This window comes from Helianthus annuus, chromosome 5, assembly GCF_002127325.2.
Source record: "Helianthus annuus cultivar XRQ/B chromosome 5, HanXRQr2.0-SUNRISE, whole genome shotgun sequence".
NCBI lineage: Eukaryota > Viridiplantae > Streptophyta > Magnoliopsida > Asterales > Asteraceae > Helianthus > Helianthus annuus.
The window spans coordinates 103198211-103205517 of record NC_035437.2 but is presented as its reverse complement, the minus strand read 5'-3'; positions in this window follow the sequence as shown (position 1 = coordinate 103205517).

The following is a 7307-nucleotide window of genomic DNA, read 5'->3' as shown; positions in this document are numbered from 1 at the left end:
GCGACCTGACGTTCTGGCTTTTGTAATATGGTGCCGATGTGAAAGTTGGTGAGTACCGTGACCACATGCCCTGTAAAATATCTGCGAAGCCTTCTGGAGGCGTGTGGCAGCACCAGTACCAATTTTTCCATTGTGGAATATCTCGTTTCTGGATCAGTAAGCACCCTACTGACATAATAAATTGGAGTCTGAACTCCATTCCTCTCCACCAATTATACCGACCCCACTACCTTGTCCGACGAAGACAAATACAGGATGAGTGGTTCTTTTTCAAACGGCGCGGTCAGAGTAGGGAGCTTTATCAAACATTCTTTCATCTGCTGGAATGCGATTTCTGCTTCTGGCGTCCATTTGAATTCTTGCTTCTTCACACAATTGCGCAGGGTGTTGATAAAAGGATATGATTTTGTAGCATGGTTTGATAGAAATCGATTAAGCGCGGCTAGGCAGCCGACCAATCGTTGCATTTCTTTGATTGTTCGGGGTGACGGCATCCGCTCTATGGCTTGCACTTTCTCTGGATTAACTTTAAAGCCGCCATTTGTGACCACGAAGCCTAAGAATTTTCCTTCTTCCATACCAAAGGAGCATTTGGCTGGATTTAATTTCATATTCACGCTTCGCAAGGAGTGAAACGTCTTCTCTATATCCTTTAACATCCGGTCTTCCTCAGGACTTTTGATTACGAGATCATCAATGTAAACCTCGATGTGTTTCCTGATATCTTCTGCAAAGATTTTGTCCATCAGGCGCTGGTATGTTGCGCCAGCGTTTTTGAGACCGAACGACATCTTTGTGTAACAGAAGATTCCGAGGTCGGTTCGAAAGGTTGTCTTGTCTTCATCATCCAGCTTCATCTGGACTTGATGATAACCTTTGTAGCGGTCCAGAAAACATTTCCATCTGTATGGTGCGAGAGAGTCTATCTTTTTGTCGATCTCAGGCAAAGAGTAACAGTCTTTAGGGCATGCCTTGTTGAGATCGGTATAATCGACGCACATTCTCCATCCTCCGTTCGACTTCTCCACCATCACGGGATTTGCCACCCAACTCTGATAGTGCACCTCTCTTAAGATTCCTGCTTTTAACAGCTCACAGACTTGCTCGTTCATTGCCTTGGTCTTATCTGCCCCTAAGCTGCGCCTTCTTTGTACTTTTGGTTCAACGGAGGGATAAGTGTTCACACAATGCTCGGTAACGTCGCGCGGGACACCGGTCATGTCTGCCGGAGTCCAGGCGAAAATGTCCATATTCCTAAACAAAAGTTGTTTGAGGTGCGTTCTAATGTTTGGTGAGATCGCGTGGCCTATCGTCACCGTTTGCTTTGGGTATTTCGCTTTAAGACCCACTTTTCCGGTTCAGTTGTTGAAACTTTTCACCGCTTTGGTTGGGCGCGCATCCTCTGTCGACATCACCTCCTTCTTTGCATATATGATCGCCACACCCGTCTCAGTTGGAAACCCGATGGCTGAGTGGGGTGTGGAGGTTACCATGTTCAGCTCTCCTTGGGTTTCTCTCCCAATTAAAACATCATGCCTTGATTTGACAGGCATCACCATGAAGTTGACAATTGTTGTTCTTGAATGCTTCCCGTCAGGCAGCGTGATGGGGAAGCTGATTTGGCCTAGTGGGAAGACCATTTCGTTGCAGAATCCTGACAGAGGGTAGTCGACTGGCTCAAGTCTCGCTTTATCTTCATCGTCAAACTGATTAAAGCATTGCTCATGGATGATATCCGCTGTACTTCCCGGATCAATGAATACGTATTCTGTTTCGTAATGCCCAATAATACCGGTAATGACGATGGGGCGCGTAGCGCGTGGACCCCCGCGTACTACTGGGAAGATGACCTGTTGCTCTTGCCATGCCGGTTCGAAAGGTCGCTTGCCTTTATCTCTTGCGCTATATCTTGGTCCGTTGACCATGTGTGTTTCCAAGCGTCTAAACTTCTTCTCTCTTCCATCATCGTTGCGCTGAATCTGACGTGTCTCTTTGCGCACGTTCTTTACCAGATGGCTTAGCTTTCCACTTTTCAATGCTTTTTCGATTTCTTGCCTTAAGTTGATACAGTCATCTGTCCGATGACCTGTATCCTTGTGGAAGTCACAGTACAGGTTGGGGTCCTGCCCCTTCTTGTTCGTCATACGCCTGGGAGCCTTAAAATCATGGTTCTCTGTGACGAGCACCTCTTTTGGTGTCTTTATGAGCGGAGTCCAGTGTTTTTCTCGATTCTCGTTCCTGACTGCCTTCCGATAACCAATGCGATCAATAGTGTCTCGTGCGTCTTTTCTGTATCGAGGTCGTTCGTCATAACCGCTGGAATGGTTGGCTTTCCATCCAGGGTTTTTGCCTTTATTGCGCCTGTTTTTATCGCGTTATCGCGCGAGGTTCCTTTAGAAAATCTATCTTCAGTGTAAGAGTTCTTGTGACCGGCCAATGACTCTTCAGTTTGCGCGACTATCTTTGCAGCTTCCATGAGCTTATCCCATTCCTTTGGCATTCCATCTTTTCCCGTGACAGTCCTGATGAGGCTATCACAGCGAATGGCTTTCTTGAAGTGAGCGCGCATGAGTTGTTCGCTTACACCACCGATTTCCAAACACTCCTTATTAAAGCGAGTGATGAAATCTTCTAAACCTTCGTTCTCCCTTCGCCAAATGTCTGTTACTTCAGCTGTGTCGCGCTGGTAACGTCTTTGCTGACTGAAGTGGTTTACAAATTGTGTTCTGAAATCAACCCACGACTTGATCTTTCCTGGTGGGAGGCTGTCAAACCAGGCACGAGCAGCCCCTGTGAAAGTTTGGATAAACAGATGGCACCACATAGGCATATTCCATCCTCCCATGCAACCAACGCTTATAAATACTCTAACGTGATCATCAGGATCAGTCAGCCCATTGAACTTTCCAACTGTTGGAGGCAATTTTTCTCTTGATAGCGGCGCTAGAGCAATCTTTGGGATGAACTTTGAATGTTCTGCAGCTTCAGCTGGTCGATAGGCGAGGCGGAAGTCTCGCTCTGCCTCTTCGCTGTATCCGACGTGCTGCCTTGGTTTGTAATATTCATGGTTCCTCTGTAAGCGGTTGAATACTGAAGACCCTTCGTCATCTTACCAAGTTGGGTCGTTTGGGTCTGTGTCATCCCATTCATTGTTCAAGTTGCGCGGCCCAAGCCGGGTCTGAACTGGGCCTCTTTGGACATTTGACGGATAGTCATAATAGCTTTCTGTCTCTCCCCGCTGTCGCGCGTCTCATGCACGCTTGGCCTTCTTGTGGGGGGAGGTCTGTTACTTCTTCCTTGGAGGTTTTGTCGTGGGGGTATCTGGCGCGCCCCCTGACTCTGGCCCTGAGGTGTAACCAAGGAAGGTTTTGCTTGTAAAACTGCTTGCTGTGCGCTCAAAGATTGATACACAGCATTAATGGTGGCAATTTGCTTGGCGTACCAAGAGGCTGGAGTTTCGCCTTCAGGTAGCCCTAATAGCACCGAAATGTTCTGAGGTGGAGCCGGATTTGAAGGTCCAGCACCATTGTTTCCATGGGTTACCGTCTGGGTGATGCTCGCGCGGGGTCCCCTAGTGTTGGTTACTTCGATTTCACCGATTTCTTCTATATGCTGGGCTTGGACGTTTTGATTGTCCTCCCCCAACACTGCATTAGAGTTTGCTCCAAAACCAAACTCAGGAATGATTCCTTGACCAGCCATGATCGAAGGAAAAACAACTCAGAAAACTCAGAAAAAGAAGATGAAAGTGATTTGTAGAAAACCGGTGGGCGCCAATGAAGAAACACGTAACTAATTCTAGAGTTGATTAGTTTGGTTTATGTTTCGACCATAAGGGTTAATCTTCTTATGACTTTCTGAGCTCCTTAATGATCTACTAATCCTACAAAACAGAATACCGTTAGCTCGTTAAGAGGGGAATATGGGGGTTTCCCTATGTTCACGAAAGAACATTAATAAACGTTTTGTTCAACCATTTATGTTTGTTTATCTATGTTCGTTTATATTCGTTCGAATCTTAAAAAAAATACATAAATAGTTATATTTATATAAATATAATCATTAAATATGATTTCTAACTAGTTATATAAAAATGACTAATTAGTAACTAGGCATCCTAGTAACAAAAAATTGATTTTTCAATTTAAACTTATCGTAATAATCATAAATTATACAAAAAATCTACTTTATATTCGTTTATGTACGGTCAGTTATGTTCATTTGTGTTTGTTATGTTTTTTAAATTATATTCGTATAAGTTTGTCCGTGGATGTTCGTGAATTGTTCGTTTAGCTATTAAACAAACGAAAATAAACGAACACGAACATGTTCATTTTCTTAATGAACGAACATGAAAACAAAATGTATTAGATTATATGCTCGTGTTCGATTATAATTCAATGAACGAACATGAATATGCATGTGTTCGTTTTTGTGTGATTCATTTACATACCTAATTCTGGTTGTGATGCAAAATCACAAAGTTGGGGTTTTTTTAGTTCTTTATGAATTTGAAACTATAAAACATAATTTCTAGAATTTGATAGTGTTTGTGATATGTCTTATCTTATTATCCCTACACCTAATGTTTATAACATGTACAAAGTGAATAATTTGGGGTTTGTACCAAGAAAAAAAGATGTATATAAGGGTTTTGGTTGAATTGCGAAAGAAAATTATTGCTCACAATTGGAATTTTTATTAACTTCGGCAAGTTTTGCCACAATTGTATAAAATCAGCCTTGTATCTCATTTGAGGTGGTTTTTTTCTTTTGGAAGAAAGGTATAAGAGTCTACTTCACTTTAATTTTGAAGATCAATTCAACTTTGAACTTTAAATGGGTCAAAAACATTGAATAAAGCAAGTTGTACCTGTTGGGGTTGAGATCCTGTACAAACAGCACATACTGTGAGAACCATAAGAACAGATCTGAACCATCTATATTCTAGATCAACGGTTTGTGTTGATTACAATTAAAAACCTTTGATTAATAGAGATTAATATGCAACCAGGGGTAATAAAGTAAATGTGCTATTTGTGGACCCCACCAAATCTCCGAAGTAAACGATTGTTCCCCCTTTTTACGTGACCGTATCCAACTAGAAGTACAACTCCATCTTCTTAATTCTTCCATCGATATCTGTGCTAATAAATATAAAAAGAAAACAGGCTTTATCAAACACACTTTCTTCAATCAACAAACTCTCAACATTGTGCTCTGATCGACCGAGAACGAGGTGCGAGTCGAAGTGTATGCTGATCTACTAGAAGAGGTGCGATTTGTGAAGACAATAAGATCGAGAAAAGCTTGAATCTGGTAAGCATTTATCTCCTACTGTTCGTCTTCTCTTTTTTACTAATTTTTAGGGTTTTTTTTGGGGGGGCGATGTTGAAGGGTGCTGGCTGTTGTTGAGGGAGATGTTCACGGCCGGCGGGTGTTGAAAGGGTGCTGAATATGGTCTTGGCGGAGATATTTTTGGTGGGTTTTGACGGGTGCTGCCGGAGATGTGATCGGCGGGGTTGCTGACTGTTGAAGGGTGGTGACTGTTGAAGGGTGCTGACTGTTGAAGGGTGTTGATTGTTGAAAGGTTGCTGACTGTTGAAGGGTGGTGACTGTTGAATAGTGCTGACTGTTGAAGTTTGTTGATTGTTGAAAGGTGCTGATTGTTGATTGTTAGGTTATGGTAGTGGTTTGATTAGGGAATATACTTCTTGTAGTTTGATTAGGGATTGTTGTGCTATGCTTAGGTTTATTGAAGTCAGAATATTATGGGTTAAGCTCAGTTGAATTGGGGTTATCTTGAAAAAAAAAAGTATATGAATCATGATTGATAGACCTGTTTGTTTGATTTACATGTGCTATATATATCCTGTACTATGGGTATTCCGAAAAAAAAAATAATGTAGTACTGACTTCAATAATGTGTGCTACCTTTAGTTTATTGTATTTGGGTTATTTTGAATAAAATAGTGTATGAATCATGTTTTAATAGTGTAGTGCTGAATTCAATTTATTGTGTCGCGGATAACAGGTGCTGAACATAGAAAATGGATGATATTATTGATGCTTTTGCATTGGACTCAACAAAAAAGAGAAACAGAAGTCAAGAAAGGAATGTTATTACGACTAGAAGAGGTGTGCTATCATTGTATTTATATGGTTATTTTGATTGTGGTATTTACCTTTTTTGTTGATTAAATTGCATTTCCAGTCTCACCGAGAACCAAACATAAAAAGGATGACAAAGTTGAGGTGCTCAATGTTTTATCAAAGTCCCCTAAAGGTATACACATTGAAATCGACACTATATTTTAAAATCTTAAAAAATAGAACTGTTTTCTATGTTTTGACTTATATTCATGCAGGTCTTAAAACACCACGCTCCAATAAAGGAAAGGGATACAAGATTGATACAATTAAAGTGCCATTTAAAAAAAGTTTGAAAGCAAAAACAATGTTGAGGTTTACAAAAGGTGACAACGGCTTGTATTATTATACAATTAACATTCCTTTTGAAAGTAGTAATATATGTGATATTCGTATATTAAAAAATGTAGGGAACGGTTCAGAGGGATACAAAGAAAGAGGAGTAGATCATAAATCAAAGATTGGTAAGCATTTTTGTTTTTGAACACATACGGATTTATTTGGTCAACTTTATAGTGTTATTTATTGATTCCTCTTCTAACAATAAGTTATATTTTACAAGGTCATAATAAAAATAAAGAAAAAACGAGTGCCACTCAGCCACATCATGACTCTGACGACGACTTCGTTGACCCACGTCCGCGAAACAAAGTCGAGCATTCAACATGCGATAATGTCGAGGCACCATACATAGCCCTATCGACCAATAGAATTAGATTCCGAAACAACCCAATTCATATGGATAAACTACTGAAAGGTCTTTCGGCAAAACAACGGTTAGCAGTAGAGAAAATAGGGTTTGGGGGGGTATTGTATATGGATATAACAACGGTCCCTACGATGCTAGGGTTGTGGCTAGTTAATAATTATAACTATCATAGTAACACGTTAAATGTCGGTACACACAAAATTAAGATCACCCCGGAATTGATCAGGGATGTACTAGGCATACCAATGGGTGATGTAGAGGTAACCAATGTTGAAAGACCAAGTAATTCATATGCTATTATTCGTCAATGGAGGGAGTATGTTAACTTTTTTTCTACATTGCCCACCGTTGGGAAGATTGTTAATTTCATAATAGAATCACATGATTGTGGAATGATGTTTTTAACAAGTTTTTTGGTGGTATTTATTACTATAATGGGGGAGATGAAA